At 41.3% G+C, this 16,135-nt stretch overlaps 1 protein-coding gene across 8 annotated transcripts in view; it reads right to left on the reverse strand.

Moving 5' to 3' along the window:
- DGKG (diacylglycerol kinase gamma) overlaps positions 1-16,135 on the reverse strand; it is a 257,067-nt gene that overhangs the window by 34,715 nt on the left and 206,217 nt on the right. The window lies entirely within an intron of this gene.

Genomic DNA, 16,135 nt, shown 5'->3' on the forward strand with positions numbered 1-16,135 from the left:
CTCCTAGCTCTCTCCAGAAACCCATGGGTAGAATATTTATTCCTATTAAAATCGTCTTGTTAGACGATGTCCATCATTCTAAACTATCAAGATATTTTTGGATACTGAGTCTGTCCTCTAATATGTTAGCTGTCCCTCCAGGTTTCATATTATCTGCACATTTGTTGATTCTTTTTGAAGCCCCAAATCATTATTTTAATGTTGATCAATCATGAGATATGATAGTTCTTATATGTTGTACAGTTATATAATATATAAACACAGTATATGAAAACTCTAAAATATTTTTAAAAATTCTTTTGTTTATTTGTTTTTTGCTGAGGCAATTGGGATTAAAAGTGACTTGCCCAGGGTCACACAGCCAGGAAGTGTTAAGTATCTGAAGTCAAATTTGAACTCAGGTCCTTCTGACTTCAGGGCTAGTGTGCTATCCACTGCACCAATTAGCTGCCCCTATTTTGAAAAATTCTACAGTCAAATAGAAAATATAACTCTTATTTTCCAATAAGCCCAATTAAAAACCATACCTCACACTTATTTTCTAGGACTAGGAGATCTTCCATTGTTGTAATCAATATAACAACTCCTATATTTTCTTTTTTTTTTTTTCTCTTCCCATTCTGAGATCGCCATTATCTGTTATAGTCATCATAGAGAGAGGAGCTTCATACATTTTCCCCATTCTTTGGCTTTCATTTGATTTGGGGTTCCGTGATTCTTTTGTGCAAAATGAATTTCCATCGATGTCTACAAATCCAATTCAATTCCAAATGATTTAGGGCTCCTTCAATATCGCAAAGATCTTCAAAGTGAACATAAACTAGTTCTTTTGGACAGTGATGCACATCAATTATGGGACAATAACTGACTCAATTCCAAGTACGTGTCTTCGGATCCGGAATTGTCAGCCACATTCGTCATCCACAGGTACGTGATGTTCAAGTACAGGTAGGGGAACGTGGTGGTGGGGAGTGGAGCCCAAGGCACTAATGGATGAGCCCAAATCATCTCATCTGCAAATTGGACAAGTTTCCTTTCTCTCTCTCCATCCAGCTCATTGACAAGATCATTAACTAGCCCAGGAACAGCACATCTCTCCAGATCCAGTTCTGCATTGACATTGACTAAATCTGTTGTTTGCCCTTCATTCTCCAAGAGCCCCATGACGTCAGGAGGCGATGCCTTAATATGCAAGTGAGTTGGATTTAATTAGGGGTGACTTTACAAAGTCTCCAATCTCTCCTCCAGAGTCAACTGGGTCCAGTGACCAGATATTGATTAGGAGGACTGGAAATGGTCCTGAATGCTTGGTCTTTTAAAGTTAAGGTCTTTAACAGGTCTCTCAGAAAAAATCATTCCACCACTTCTGAAATCATATCCCGATGGGTTAGGTGCCATTATCAGCCCTTTTTTTACAATGGAGAAAATGGAGATAAGCAAAGACTGATATTCTCACATCACCCACATTTCTCCTATCCTTATCTCAAGAATAGGATGAGAAATTTTGTCAATGCTTTGCTGAAATCATAACAGATTATATTCATAGCATTTCCCTTTTTGGAGTGAAAAAGAAATCGAATGAGCAGAAAATGACCTATTCTTTTTTTTTTTTTTTTTTTAGTTTTCTTTTTTTAAAATAGTATTTTATTTTTTCAAATACATGCAAAAATAGTTTTCAACATTCACCTCTACCAAACCTTGTATTCCAAATTTTTCTCCCTCTCTCCCTTCTTCCCCCTTCCCTAAACAGCAAACAATCCAATATAGATTAAAGATGTGCAATGCTTCTAAATATATTTCCATATTCTTCATGCTGCACAAGAAAAATCAGATGAAAAAGGAAAAAAAAAACCACGGGAAAGAAAAAAAAATAAGCAAGCAAATAACAAAAGAGATGAACATACTATGCCTTGATCCATATTCAGTCTCCATAATTCTCTCTCTGGATCTGGATGGCACTTTTCAGAAAATGACCTGTTCTTGATCAAAGCATAGAAGTACTTTGTAATCTTTGCTTTCTTTTCTAAGTATTCACACACATTCCTTTAATATTATATCCTAGAATGTTGCTAAGAATAGAAGTCAAGTCCACTGGCCTATAGCTTAAAGACTCCATCATTTTCTCCTTTTTGAAAGTCAAGATGGGTTTTGTTCTTCTTTAGAGCTATGTCCCCCAACCTTGTTCTCTTAGATCATAGCAAAAAGTATTTTAAATCAACTTCTCTGGGAATGTATTGTTTCTCCCTATAAAATATAAGTCCTCTGATGTCAGAGACTCATATTTTTGTCTTTATAACTTTAGCATCTACCATAGTAAGTGCTACATTTTTTTTTGCTGTTCTAGATGTGCGATTCTGTTGGTTTGGGTAATTCCCAGTGATGAAACTTGCTCTTCCAAAAGAGATTGGCAACTATTCTGCAGCTTATAGTCATAGAAAGTTGTCCAGGAGATAATTTTCTAAGATTATTAAGCAACTTTTTCAGAGTCCCACCACTTGTCTGTGTCATTCTAAAGCTGATTCTTTAAAACCATAAAATTGTATCTGAGGCAAAATAGTCACTATGAGTGCTAAGCCCAGCTTCTTTTCATCAGTCTGAAACATTAAAAAAAAAAAAAAAATTTTTTTTAAGAGAGGAAAGGAAAGAATCACAATGGAAATCACAAAAAAATGGGATAAAATGAGCTAACAACAACAAAAAAGAGGTCATGATATAATGAATAAATATTGTAGATTAAAAACAATTCTAGTAATACTTCCTTGTGGGAAAAACAACACTACCCATTGTTGTGCCATAGATCTTTTATTGTCCTGACTCAATTGTTCTGCTTCAGTTTCCCTAACTAGTTCTGCTTTAGTTTCCAAATTGTTCTGCCTCACTTTCCCTAATTGTCCTAACTCAGATTCCCTAATTGTTCTGCCTCAATCCCCTTAATTGCAACCCTGTCCCCTCTGGTTCATGAAGACTGGTATAACTCAGGGCTATTTGCTCTAAGGTTATAAATTGTCAATGTGTAAACTCAGAAAGGGGGACTCCAGACATTGTGTCTGTAGTCAGACGCTTTCTTCACTCCTAGTTTGTTAGAATTTATGATCCTACCCCGCAACCTGTCAGAACTGAATTAATGGTTCCTGCCAGGAGATTCCTACTTGCCAGAATTTGGACTCCACCCCCCTGCCTTTGTTTAGCTTGCTGGATGCTGGATTCTTGGAGAAGATAGTCTCATTCAGCCTTGGGATCAAACCATGGATCCATTTGGTCCCAGTAAATCTCTTCCTTCCAAATTAAATATTAAAAACTCTCTAATCTCCATCTTTCCTCAATTTCTCCAGCATTATACTATACCTACAGAAATTGTCTTGGAATAAGTATGATTTATTTAATGTTGAATTAAAGAACTAAAGGAAGAAATAAAGACATTAACCAAAAATAAAACTCTCAAGAAGACTAGGAAAAAAAAGACAAATAACGAAATCAACTGTTTAGGACAAATCATAGGAATCTCACTAAAGCAGTGGTCTCTCAAAACTAAATTGGCATATTTAGAATTCAAAAAATGCAGAGATGGAGCAAAAACTATCAGAGAAAAAAATCAAAAGATGGTAAAATGTGATTGAGATCTCTATAAGCCAAAGACACTGACCTTGAAAATAGAATTCAATGATACCCTCAGAAAATTATTGTTCTAGAAAAATAAGATGAAAAACCAAAATATGAGAATGATTATTATATTAATACAATTACATTTATATAGCATTTTATTTTGGAAGGAAGACTCCATACATAAAGGCATTTCATACCTTTGTGAAGAAAGAATGGGAGGAAGAATCTAGAACTACAAACTTACTTGGATTGGACAAAGGGAGTGTAAAAAGTGAATTAAAATAGAAGTGAAATCAAGGAATATGGGCTTGGATTGGATAGTAGAATGGGGAGTGATAATGGTATCTATGCAAGAAGTGTGTGTGGAGGGCATTTAGAAGGCGCAGTAAATAGAGCACTGGTCCTAAAGTCAGAAGAACTTGAGTTCAAATCCTACCTCAAACACTTAACACTAGTTGTGTATCCTGGGCAAGTCACTTCCAATTATCTCACTAAAAAAAAAAAGTCTGTATCAAATTATTTCAAGCAAAATAGATGCAAGTGACATGGTGCTAATTTTTTTTCAGATAATATAGCAGAATTTTATTGGAAGAGGGGACAAGTTTAATTATTTTAACTTTGAAAAGTAAAGGGATAATTTTTCTGAATTGAAACGAATCATTTATTGATATATAGCGATATTCAGATGGTTAGGGACAACCGCGGTAGGCGTTCTATAACCCGGCATTTGTGTAATTTTGCACCCTAGTGAACTATAAGTCCCTGGAGAGCAAGAAATGCCTTGTTTTTATCTTTGTAGTCCCAGAACAGTTTTCTTCAGTTCCATTTTTGCCTGTTCTGGAAGTACATCTAGGATTGGCCGTGATGCGAAAATCTTAAGTATGGTGATTCCATTCTCCCTGATGGTGAAAAGAATTTGTCATCATTCTTACCATCTGTTTGTTGACCTCCTTCCAATTTCATCTGCAATTTCCCCAGAGATGACTTTATTTCGTTTTTAATTCCAATATTCTATTGGTATCTTTTTTTGTGTGTGTCACTGAATTCTTGGGCATTCTGGGGAAGCCTTTGGCCCCCTTTTCAGAATAATATTTTGAAATGCATTAAATACAAAGGAATAGAAGGAAATCATTTCTATATAAGGATCAAACTCTTTTTTAAAAAAATTAAAAATTCATGGACCCCATGTTTAGGACTCTTGCCTTAGAGAGTGACCCGGAGCATTGAAAACTTAAGTGATTTTTCCCAGAGTCAAGATGTATCGGAGGCAGGCAGATCTACTGCTTGTTTAGTGATTCAGAAAACCACAGGTTCACACTCTGTTTTATTGTATTTTTATTTACTTTGTAAAATTCCATTTTAATCTCATTTAATCTGGTTTGAACCACTCAGGAAGGTTGAAGGTGTGGGAATTCGACACCTTTGTCTGTGTGTGTATGTTTATGTACATATGTGAGTGTATAAACCTAGCCATACTTATATAGACACACATATATGTGAATGTATATACCCAATATAAACATATATATATATATGTACACACATATATATATATATATATATATATATAGAGAGAGAGAGAGAGAGAGAGAGAGAGAGACAGACAGACAGACAGACAGACAGAGACAGAGGAGAGAGAGAGAGGGAAAAAGAGAGAGTGAGAGAGAGAGAGGGGAGAGAGAGAGAGGAGAGAGGGAAAGAGAGAGAGAGAGAGAAGAGAATATTTGTGTGTGTATCTATCTATCACCTATCTATCTATCTGGATAGTGTATTGGATTTCGAATCACAAAGACCACTCTTTCTGAGTTCAAATCCAGCCTTAGCCACTTGTATACAAACCTGGGCGAGTCACTTAAGTCAGTTTGCCTCAGTTTCCTCATCTGTAAAATGAGCTGGAGAAGGAAATGGCCACTTACTCCAGCATCTTTGCAATGACATTTGCGATGAGGTTTGGTTAAGTGGCACTCTGTGGGCCCTGTGGCCCGGATGGCCCCTAGATGTGGCCTGGGACAGAGCATCTAGAGTATGTTTTCTTTCTCTCTGCCCGTTCTCTCTGCCAGTGCCAGGGCAGCTCAATGGTGCCTTTGAAAGGGCACAGCTGGCAGGGGTGTTGGCCAGGAGGCTGGACCCAGAACACTGTGCTGGTTGAGGGGAGGAAAAAGAAGGGGGAGGCTTCATTCATCTCCAAAGTAGGGGGCTCCATTCATTTCCAAGGGTGGGGGGGGAGGCTCCAAAACAAAACTGCTGTTTCTCTGTATCCTTGGCTCTTGCCTCGAAACTGAATGAAGGGCAAAGCTATGACATCTTCCCTCTTCCCCCATGTCACCCTCCCCAATTTAAAGTCCTGGCAGCCTAGCGGTTTTGCTCAAGAGGAAGAGTAAATATACCTTAGGGGATGTTTGGGCAGCTCATGTGAAAGAGGGAAACTTTTCATTTAGAAAGAGAAGGCTCAGCCTGTCTCCAAGACTGTGTCAGAGAGGGAGCTCAGGGAAGGGAAGGGAAAAGAAGGGTGGTAGAGTGGTTAGTGCAGTGGGCTTATAATTAGATAGTGTAGTGGATAGAGAAGGCTTGATTTCTAAGCCTCCTTGGACATTCGTGAGGGGACCCTGGGCAGATTTGCCTTTCTAAATCTCAGTTTCTTCATTTGGACAATGAGGCGGTCTCCAAGGTCCCTTGTATATCTAGATCTATCAGTCTAGGATGCTCCTCTGCCATATCAGCTGCATGACCCAGGTAGGTTACTTAATATGTCCAGGGCTCAGTTTCCTCATGTGGGAAAGGAGGAGAGCAGGGTGGCCAAGATGGCCTCCAAAGTCCCTTCCGGCTCTCACGGCAGTTGGAGCTCTGGTGTGAGAGGATCCAGGATTCTGTCCCAGTTGCTTTATCACTGAGCCCCTTCCAATGATCTCATAAACAAGGGACCGACATGTGCCCCCTCACTTACTAAGTGTGGGAAAGAGGTGGGAGAAGCTGGCATTTCCTGGCTCTGGATCACTGAGCCCGGGCTCTCCTCCACTTTCAAAGATCTTAGCAACAATTCACGTGGGCATGAAAGTCTCTGGCCAGATTCGGAGCGCCAGGAACCAAGAAATAAGGCGGCCGTGCCCCGGACACGCCGCGGAATTGGGAGCAGAGGCAAATCGGAGGATGCTGGGCATCCCAAAGGCTCCAGACGCTTGGAGGATAAGGTGGATCCCTTGCCATGGAAGATTTCTATTGACGTGTTTGGGGTGTGTGTGGGTGAAATTGGCAGAATGTTAGCTTTTTTTCTTCATAGCAATGGGGAGAGGGCCCCTAGACCCCAAAGAAGGCATCTCAACTCACTCACTAGCCAAGTCATCAGTTCTAGAATAGAAAGGTACCCAGAGGTGTCGGGGAGGATTTCTGGATCCCAGATTCAGAGACTTAGAACTGGAAGTTCCCTTATAGAAGCCTAATTAATTTTGCATGTGTTTTAAATGAAAGAAACATTTTGGGGGGTTGTGATTGAGAGCTTGCTTTGTAGTCAGGTCTGCTTTGGATGCTCTCCAGTTGCTATGGGGTAGCTAGGTGGTAGAGTGGTTAGTGCAGTGGGCTTGTAATCAGGACTCACTTCACGAGTATCATGACTCAGATACTTCCTAGCTCCTCAGTGTGACAATGAGCAAGTCACTTAACTCTGCCTCAGTTTCCTCATCTGTCAAATGAATAGAAAGGCAAACCACTCTGGTATCTTTGCCGAGAAGACCCCAAATGGGGTCAAGAAGAGTCAAATATGATTGAAATGACTCAATGATAAAGTTTTCTGACCCTGGAAAAATCATGTACTTTCCAGCTAAGAGGGGACCAATGTTCTAGACTACAAATTATAGAGCAGGTACCAGTCTGCATTGGCACTCAATCAGCATTTATTCTGCAACTACTATGCGCAAAGATAGCAATCACAGAAGGAAGATAATCTTAGATGGGGAGATATAGGAGGCTCTCTTCAGCATTTATTAAGTGCTGACTATATACAAAGATATCAAGGACAGAAAGAAGATAATCTTATCTGGGGAGGTGTCGGAGGCTCTCATCATTATTTATTAAGTGCTTACTGAGTTCCAAAATAGCAATAATAAAAGGAAGATAATCTTAGATGGGGAGGTGTAGGAGATTCTCGTCAGCATTTATTAAGTGCTTACTGAGTGCAAAGGTAATAATGGAAGATAATCTTAAATGGGAAGATATAGGAGGCTCTCATCCACATTTATTTAGTGCTTACTATGTGCAAAGATACCAAGAACAGAAGGAAGATTATTTTATATAGAGAAGTGTAGGAGGCTCTTATCAGCATTTATTAAGTGCTCACTGTTGCAAAGATAGCAATAATAGAAGGAAGATAATCTTAGATGGGGAGGTGTAGGAGGTTTTTGTCAGCATTTATTAAGTGCTTACTGAGTGCAAAGATAACAATAATGGAAGATAATCTTGGGGAGATGTAGGAGGCTCTCATCAGCATTTATTAAGTGCTCTCTGTGCAAAGATACCAAGAATAGAAGGAAGTTAATCTTAGAGGGGGAGGTATAGGAGTTCAAGGGAAGATGAGACTGGGAAGACTTCTTAAATTATTTCTTAAAAGAAGTCAGGTAGAGGGAATTCTACAATGTCAACAATATAAACTGAAATTTTAGTTTTGGTTACAAAACAAGCAAACAGGCCTCTCTATTGTCCATCTCTCACTCTTTTTTTTTTTTTTTCCTGTCTTTTGGATACATATATACTTAGATAGGAAGATGTCACCTCTATAGAATTTAAACTCCCAAAGGGTGGAGGCTGTTACTGGAAGTGTGTCTCTATAGCCCCAGTGCCTAGACAGGGCTGGGGTAAGCTTGCTGATGGATTGCCCAAAGCCTCTCTGATAGTAACGCAGTCCAAGGCCCTCTCTTCTCCAAATGCAGCAGGTTCTTTCTGTAGAAGACACATTTAGATCCTCGTCCCGACTCACCATTTAAGTCTATTCTCTATTCCCAATGGCTCATGTCTGTCTCTTTCTCTCACTTTGGGCTCTGAAAATTCATCAGCGTGATGATAAATATGAAAAAATACAGAGGGCAAAGTGGGGAATGCTGGGAGGATTCACTTTTCAAATCTTGGCTATGACCTTGATTAGGACTCAGTTTTCTCTTCTGTAAAATGGAGTGAGGGACCTAGATAGTGCCTAAAGTCCCTTTCAACTCTAACCTTATGATGCTTGTAAACTTTATGCCCCAGGAGAGCTTTGGAGGAGACTGCTGTTGTAAAGTGCTTGGCAAACATGAGATAGAGTCAGAATGTATGAGTGTGACAATGACGACAAAAATCTTGGAAAAGAAAAAGGGAAAACATCGGCGAAGAGAGGGAACGAGAGAAGTGAAACAAGTACGAACCCATCCGTAGGAAATGAAAAAGGAAGTTGAAGGGAAAGAAAGGCAGAAGTCAGCAACAGCAGGTTTGAAATGAACATTTTTTAACCAGGATGTGAAAGAAAAATCTTCTAATGCATAGTGGGCATTTTTCCCTTTTATTTCTCCCTTAGTCTCAGCTTTTACTTTTAAAATAAAAGGTTGAATTACATGGTTTGAACTGAGGTCCCTTCCACTACTAAGTTGACCTTCCTATTTGTCCATTGGCTTATAGTTCTTGTTACCTCACCTTGCTTTATTTCTTTGAGCCTCAATTTGTTCATCTGTAAAATTTCTCCTTTTCTCCCCATTGGTCCTTTCTAGCTCTAGTTTTGAGATCCTATGTTAATTTGCCCTGGTTGTGTAATATGGACAAATCATAACCTTTCATTGCCCTAGCACTGAAGCAGCTATGTAGTCCAGGGGCTAGAGCTTGGAGCCTGAAGTCAGGAAGACGTGCGTTCAAATTGTGCCTCAAATATTTATGAGCTGTGTGATCTTGGAAAAGACACTTATTCTCTGTTTGCCTCAGTTTCCTTGTCTGTAAAATGAAGATAATAATAGCACCTATCTTCCAGGGTTGTTGAGAGGATCAAATGAGATGATTATAAAGCACTTCTTAATATATATAGTAGGTACTATATAAATGCTTATTTTCTTCCCTTCCCCCAGGCAACACTATAAGATTGTTGCATAATTTATAATGTTTCTTCTGCATTGATAGAAGTTTCTTTATAAAAAATTCCCTGCCAATGAAATCATAGGTCCAGGCCCCCCCCCCCAAAAAAAAAAAAATCATACAGACTATAAAACTGTTGGAAATGTGATCTCCTTGACGTATGTTTACCTTCTAATGATGTAGATTTTTGATCCATTTACGTCTCATCTATTACCCTCTTTTCAGTTTCTTATGTTCTCTGGAGATCATTTGCCTTAGTTCAGTGGATTGGCAAGCTTTCTGTGAGCTTGATTTTCCTCTCGATTTTCATTGTTGTATGTGGTGGTAATGCTCATAATTTTGTCTTCCATGAGATTTTAGAAATGACTTTATGTCCTAAACGGATGTGGCCCTGCACTACCACAATTCTCTGTTTTTAGTCTGAGATGGCTCTTTGAGCTTCCTCATGGTAGACACTGATTTACATGAGCAATGTAATGTAAATCCTTAGGAAATGGTGACATCCTCTGTCAGTGTCCATTCTTTTATCCATTTCCTCCCACTCTACTTTTTTTTTTTTTCCTATCAATAGTTTATTTAAGCAGGTCAGATTAGCCTCTTTCATGACTTATTCCATGTTTTCAAACTCTTATTGTTTCCATCTTTCTCCATCCTTGTAATCAAGTCACCATTCTATTAAAATACATGCTGTTTAACTTGGCTTTTATTGAGTTCTTTGTAGATGTTGCTGGTTGAACTGCAATTACGTAACTTCCTGACAGTCATTTCTTACAAATGTTCTTCATGAGTAATACAAGCTAAGATGAACAAATTGTGCATGAAATGATATTTTGGAGAATCTATAAAGCCCCTGCCTCCTTTATTTATGTCTCCAAAATGTCTGTGGGTCATCCATTCATCTAGCTGTAACTTCTTTACCTTTTATATTTATTTCCTTCCATGATTCAACTTCATTGGTCTAATTGGTGTTTCTCAAACGTGGAATTCTATTTCCTGTTTTTCTGCCTTTGTACTGGTTAGCCCTCCATATCTGGAATGTTTTACTTCCTCACACACCTCCTGGTTTCCTTCAAGTCTCAGGGACTTTTCCTAGTCTCTCTAGGTTTCTCAATGAGAAGACCTCTCATTTATTCCATTGTCTTAATGGGGACTGACTCTTGCACTGAACCGAGACACGAGCTGAGCTGATTCTATTCTCCATGTGGGAGAGATTGGAAAACCTACTTCCAGAAGAGTGAAATAGCCTTAGAGTGTGGAGCATGTGAAGACATTCTGTAATTAGTTCTGCTTTGCTAACCATGTGGGTAGAAGAAGCCTTTTTGATTGGCTACTTGGCCAGAACTGGGAGTGTATTCAAAAAGTTTCTAGTTGGTGTTGACTTTCCCTCTTGGTTTGACACCGCGGATGAGAGACGATGCTAGAAAGGGAGAAGGCCTCTCCAATGAGTCCAACATGAAGCCTTTCTGGCTTCTGCATTTGGTCATTCCATTTTAGGTGATGGGATCAGAGAGCGGATCTCTTAGTGGGGTTGTTTTCCAGAATTCCAATACCTGAATTTTGCAGCCCAACTCAGCGCTAAAACTTTAAGAAATTGGGACCGGGTTCAGTGGGATCATCCAGTAGCTGTGCCATATTTGGACATGAATGTCCAGTATTATGTAGGAACTCAGCTAAGCCTGTTTTTCTTTCTTTTCCTTCTTTCCTTCCCTCCTTCCTTCCTTCCTTCCCTCCTTCTTTGCTTCCTTCCTTTCTTCCCTCCTTCTTTCTTTCCTTCCTGAGGCAATTGGGCTTAAGTGACTTGCCCAGGGTCACACAGCTAGGAATCCTTAAGTGTCTGAGGCCATATTTGAACTCAGGTCCTCCTGACTTCAGGGCTGGTGCTCTATCCACTGCCCCACCTAGCTGCCCCAACTCAGCTAAGCTTGAGCTCATTCTCCTTAGAAACCAAGATGGGATAGAAGAGGATGTATTCTCAAGATGTTGGGGATGGAGCAGCAATCATCTAATTGCTACATATTCAGAACAAATATAATAAAAATAAAAGCTTACTGATAGATGGAGAAGGAAATGACAAACCACTCCAGTGTTTTTGCCAAGAAAATCCCAAATAGGGTCATGAAGAGTTGAACATGACTGAAATGGCTGAATGACAGCAAAAACTGATATGAAGTGGTTCAATGGAACCGTGGTGGCCAATTGGAGGAGCAGAGAAGACATTGGGGGTTACTGGAGAGACACAGAGTGCTCTGATCGACAGCACCCTCATGTAGCCGGAGCTCTGGTCTGATGCCCATGGGGGGCATGGAGCCGACCATCGCCCTTAGTCCTCTCTCTTAGGCTCCCTTTGAATGGACGCAACTGGTTCCTGTTTCCTTACTCAGCTATAAGTTGCTTTTTTTCCCTTTCTGACCTAGTTTTCTTTCTTATAAACATCTGTGGTTAACTCAGACACAGATTGCTTTGTGTGTGCTGCTCCCAGGTCTGAGCACGGGGCATGGCGGCATGGCAGCATTGGCAGCTCTGGCCACAGGGAAGGAAATGGATGAGGAAACTTCCTTCCTAGGTTAGGGCTGGGATCCCAATCCTGCTCCGTTGATAGAGCCTCTCTCTCACTGGAACGATCGGACTAGACATTTATCCTGTATTCTGTCACAACTTTATAAACTCCCCAGAACAGAGTGGAAATAAAGCCTGTTGTTTTTCTTTTTTTAAAACTGTTCTGTCTAGCCCTCCGCTGGTCCAAACAGTCTTTCATTTGTTATTGCCTGTAACCAGAGGTGTGGCAGGTTCCCAGCCCGAAGGGAAGGAGAGGAGAGAAGAGTTGGGGGAGCCTTTTTTTCCTTCAGAGAGACAGATGCGTAAAGCAGAGAGGATGCATGGGAGCTAGGTGGAAAGGCTCCACTTTGAACTGACCCAGTAGTGCAGGTGGGTAGTTCTTACCTCTACCCATTTCTGGTTGGGAAGGGCAGTGAAGAGGGTCCTGTCACCCTTCCAAGCAATTCCCAGAGCTTTATGTATACGTACATACACAGACCCCCCCAAATGCATCTGTACAATGACCACAAATGTACACTTATAGATGTACACGGATATGAGCACACGTATGCATTGTACATACATATACATGCATATGTATAAGAACAGTATTGGGGAGGGGGGAGTCTGGACCTATTATTTCATTTGTATTGAAGAATTCTCTAAGTGAAAACTCCCTTCAGCTGTGGTGATCTGCTGTTATTTGATCATATCACCCCTACTAAATAAACTTCAGTGGCTCCTTATGGCCTCTGGGAGCACATAGAAAATGCTATTTTTGCTACTTGAATCCTTCATAATTAAGTAAACTTCAATGGCTCCCTATTACCTCTGGGAGCAAATACAAAATGCTATTTTTGCTATTCAAAGTCCTTCATAACTAAGTAAATTTCAATGGCTCCCTATTACCTCTAGGAGCAAATACAAAATGCTATTTTTGGTACTTGAAGTCCTTCGTAACACAGCCCCTTCTGACATTTCCTGCTTTTTACACTTCACTCTCCTATGGGTACTCTTTGATTCAGTGACAAAGACTTCCTGGCTATTCCGCCAAGACCCTCCATCTCTCGGCTCCGGGCATTCTCCCTGACCACCCCTCATGCCTGGGATGCTCTTCTGCCTGCTGATCTCTGTGGCTTCCTTTAAATCCTAACAAAATCCCACCTTCTACAGGAAGTCTTCCCAACCCCTCTGGACAATGATGTCTTCCCTCTTTTGCTTATTTCCTCAGGGACTCTGACCTAGTGATGTCATTTTGGTCCTCTGGCTATGAAGGACAACAACCAATTCATAGCTTATTGTATGTATTTGTTTGCAAGCTGTCCCCCTCCCTCATTAGGTTGTAAGCTCTTTGAGGAGCTTTTCTTTGTGTCTTCAGTGCTTATCACATACCTGGAACATAGTAGGTGCTCAGTAAATGTCATATATGTATACATGTGTGTATTTGAGAGTGTGTGTGTGTGTATGATAAAAATTTAAATCTCAATCAACCAATCAGCAAGTATTCATTAAGTGCTTACCCCATGTTGGGCGCCCAACAGGATCCAGCTATGATTAAAGTGAGATGGTCCTGCCTTCCAATTCTACTGAGGGATGAGCCATGGTCATAGATAATCAGTGTTCTGTGGGGGACGATGGAAAGAGACCTGGGTTCTGACGAACAAGGACCTGGCTTCCAATCCCACCTCTGATGAAAGCCCACCTCTTGTGTGACATTGAGCAGGTCACTTTATTTTGTCTCAGTTTTCTCATCTGTCAGATCAGGTGGCTGCTGGGGTCTACCTTTAAGTCCCTTTCCTCTCTAGCTCTAGGATCCAATGGCAGCCCTCTCTTTCCCTCACCCCTCACCTCAAGTAAATATGGGATGCAATTAATCCAGAGGGATATTTTTTTTTTTTGCATGGGTTAACAACTTCAGGAATTAAGAAAGGCCTCTTGAAGGAGGTATATTATATACTATTCAGTCCCCAGTAAGAGTCATGGAAAGAAACTCCCAAAATATATGAAATGCTATTTTTTTTAGCAGTCTGCCACACTTTTATGAGTGTTTCTCAACCATGATTTATGGTCATGCTGTTAGTTCACTTCTGTGCTTCCTTTGCAAAATATTTATTTCTAAACTGGTGTGATGATTGGAGCACCGGACTTGGAGTCAAGAAGACTTGAATTCAAGTCCAGCCTCAGACTTGAAGAGTTCTGTGACCCTGGACTAGTCACTTCACCATGTTAACCTCAATTTCCTCATCTGTCAAATGGAAAAATACTCCAGGATTCAAATAAATAAATTTTTAAAAAGACAAGACATTTAAACAATTGGTGTCCCAGATAACTAAGAGGAGGTGTCAGAGCAACAGCTGATCTGCATTGATGGCAGGAGGTTCCTCAGTGGAGTCCCAGAGGTTAGGGCAACCAGACATACAAAGATGCTTCAGTTCAATGATCTCCTTAGTGTAGATAGTCTATCCCCTGGTGCAGATGGCAGTCCTTCCCTTGCCTTTCCTCTAGGATTCTCATCCCCATCTTTCCACTAATGCTCAAAAAAAGGATCTCCTAACATTCTAGACTACTTCCTTGGATGCTTTCAATGCTCCCCAGGTGCCCAGGCCACCCTCAGACCACCCATCCATCTAGTAGTCACAGAACTCTGCTGAGAGAGCAGACCTGCCTCAAAGCCCCAGATGGAGGGTCCTCCTGCATCTCCTGTTCTCCCGGACCCCATTAGCAGCTCCCATCTCTCTCTGAGGGTAACACTCAGGGCACCTCCCATCTTTCACCCACACCTCTCCCTTTCTTCTTCTCTTCATTTTGCATCTCTAGAGGCTGTCAGGCAGGATCCAAATCCATCCTGAAAAAATCAGCTGTTTTCTCAGCTCCGCAGTGGGCACCCCTCCTGTCTGCCAGCCTGTCAAGCTGTTTCTCACATGATTTTCCTTTTTTCTTTTTGCTCACTCTTTATGGAAAATGCTAAAAAGGGTTGTTATTGGGAGACAGAAATACAGACGTTTACCAAAACCTGCCCCGAAGCCCACAACACACACACACACACACACACACACACACACACATCCCACTGTGCATGGCGAAGCATGAATCCCTGGCAGAGATGAAAAAGGGGCTTGTTTTTTCTGTCCTGAGGCCTTTTCCTAAGTAATGGAAATGATCTTATGAGACCCAGACGTGGCTGAGGGAGGCCTAGGCATGTAGGGAGTGTGTGTGTGTGTGTGTGTGTGTGTGTGTGTGTGTGTGTGAGAGAGAGAGAGAGAGAGAGAGACAGACAGACAGACAGACAGACACAGAAACAGAGAAAGAAAGACAGAAGAACAGAAAGGAGAAGACAGATATGGGGTGGGGGGAGAGAGAAGACACAGAGAGACAGAGAGAGACACACAGAGATGGAGAGAAAGAATAAGAGAGATAGAGACAAAGGAAGGGAGGGAAGAGAGAGAGAATGAGAGAGATGGAGAATGAGAGAGAGAGGGAGGAAGGGAGGGAGAGAGAATGATAGAGACAGAGAATAAGAGAGTCAGAGAGATAGAGAAAAAGGGGGGAGGGAGGAAGGGAAGGAGGGAGGAAAGGGAGAGAGGGAAGGAGAGAGAGAGAGGGAGAGAGGAAGGCAGAGAGAGGGAGGGAGGAGAGGGAGGGAGAAAGGCAGAGAGAGGGGCAGAGAGAGGCAGGCAGGGAGAGGTGGGCGGGAGGGAGAAGATGGCATGACTGTACTCTTGGCAGCGTGTCAAGCACAGCTGTAGGAGGTAGGAGAAGACTGGGAGGTTCTACTGGGTGTCCGCTTGCTCCGGTTCCCCCGACTCTGCCATCCCCCCAGATTATGTTTAGAGAGACCCTGCCAGATGCTTGTACCAACAGGAAAATTGCCCAGGGATCTGCTTCCTCCCAGCCCCAGCGCAGCCATGGCGCTCTC

The sequence above is a fragment of the Antechinus flavipes genome, chromosome 4 (assembly GCF_016432865.1).
Source record: "Antechinus flavipes isolate AdamAnt ecotype Samford, QLD, Australia chromosome 4, AdamAnt_v2, whole genome shotgun sequence".
Lineage (NCBI taxonomy): Eukaryota > Metazoa > Chordata > Mammalia > Dasyuromorphia > Dasyuridae > Antechinus > Antechinus flavipes.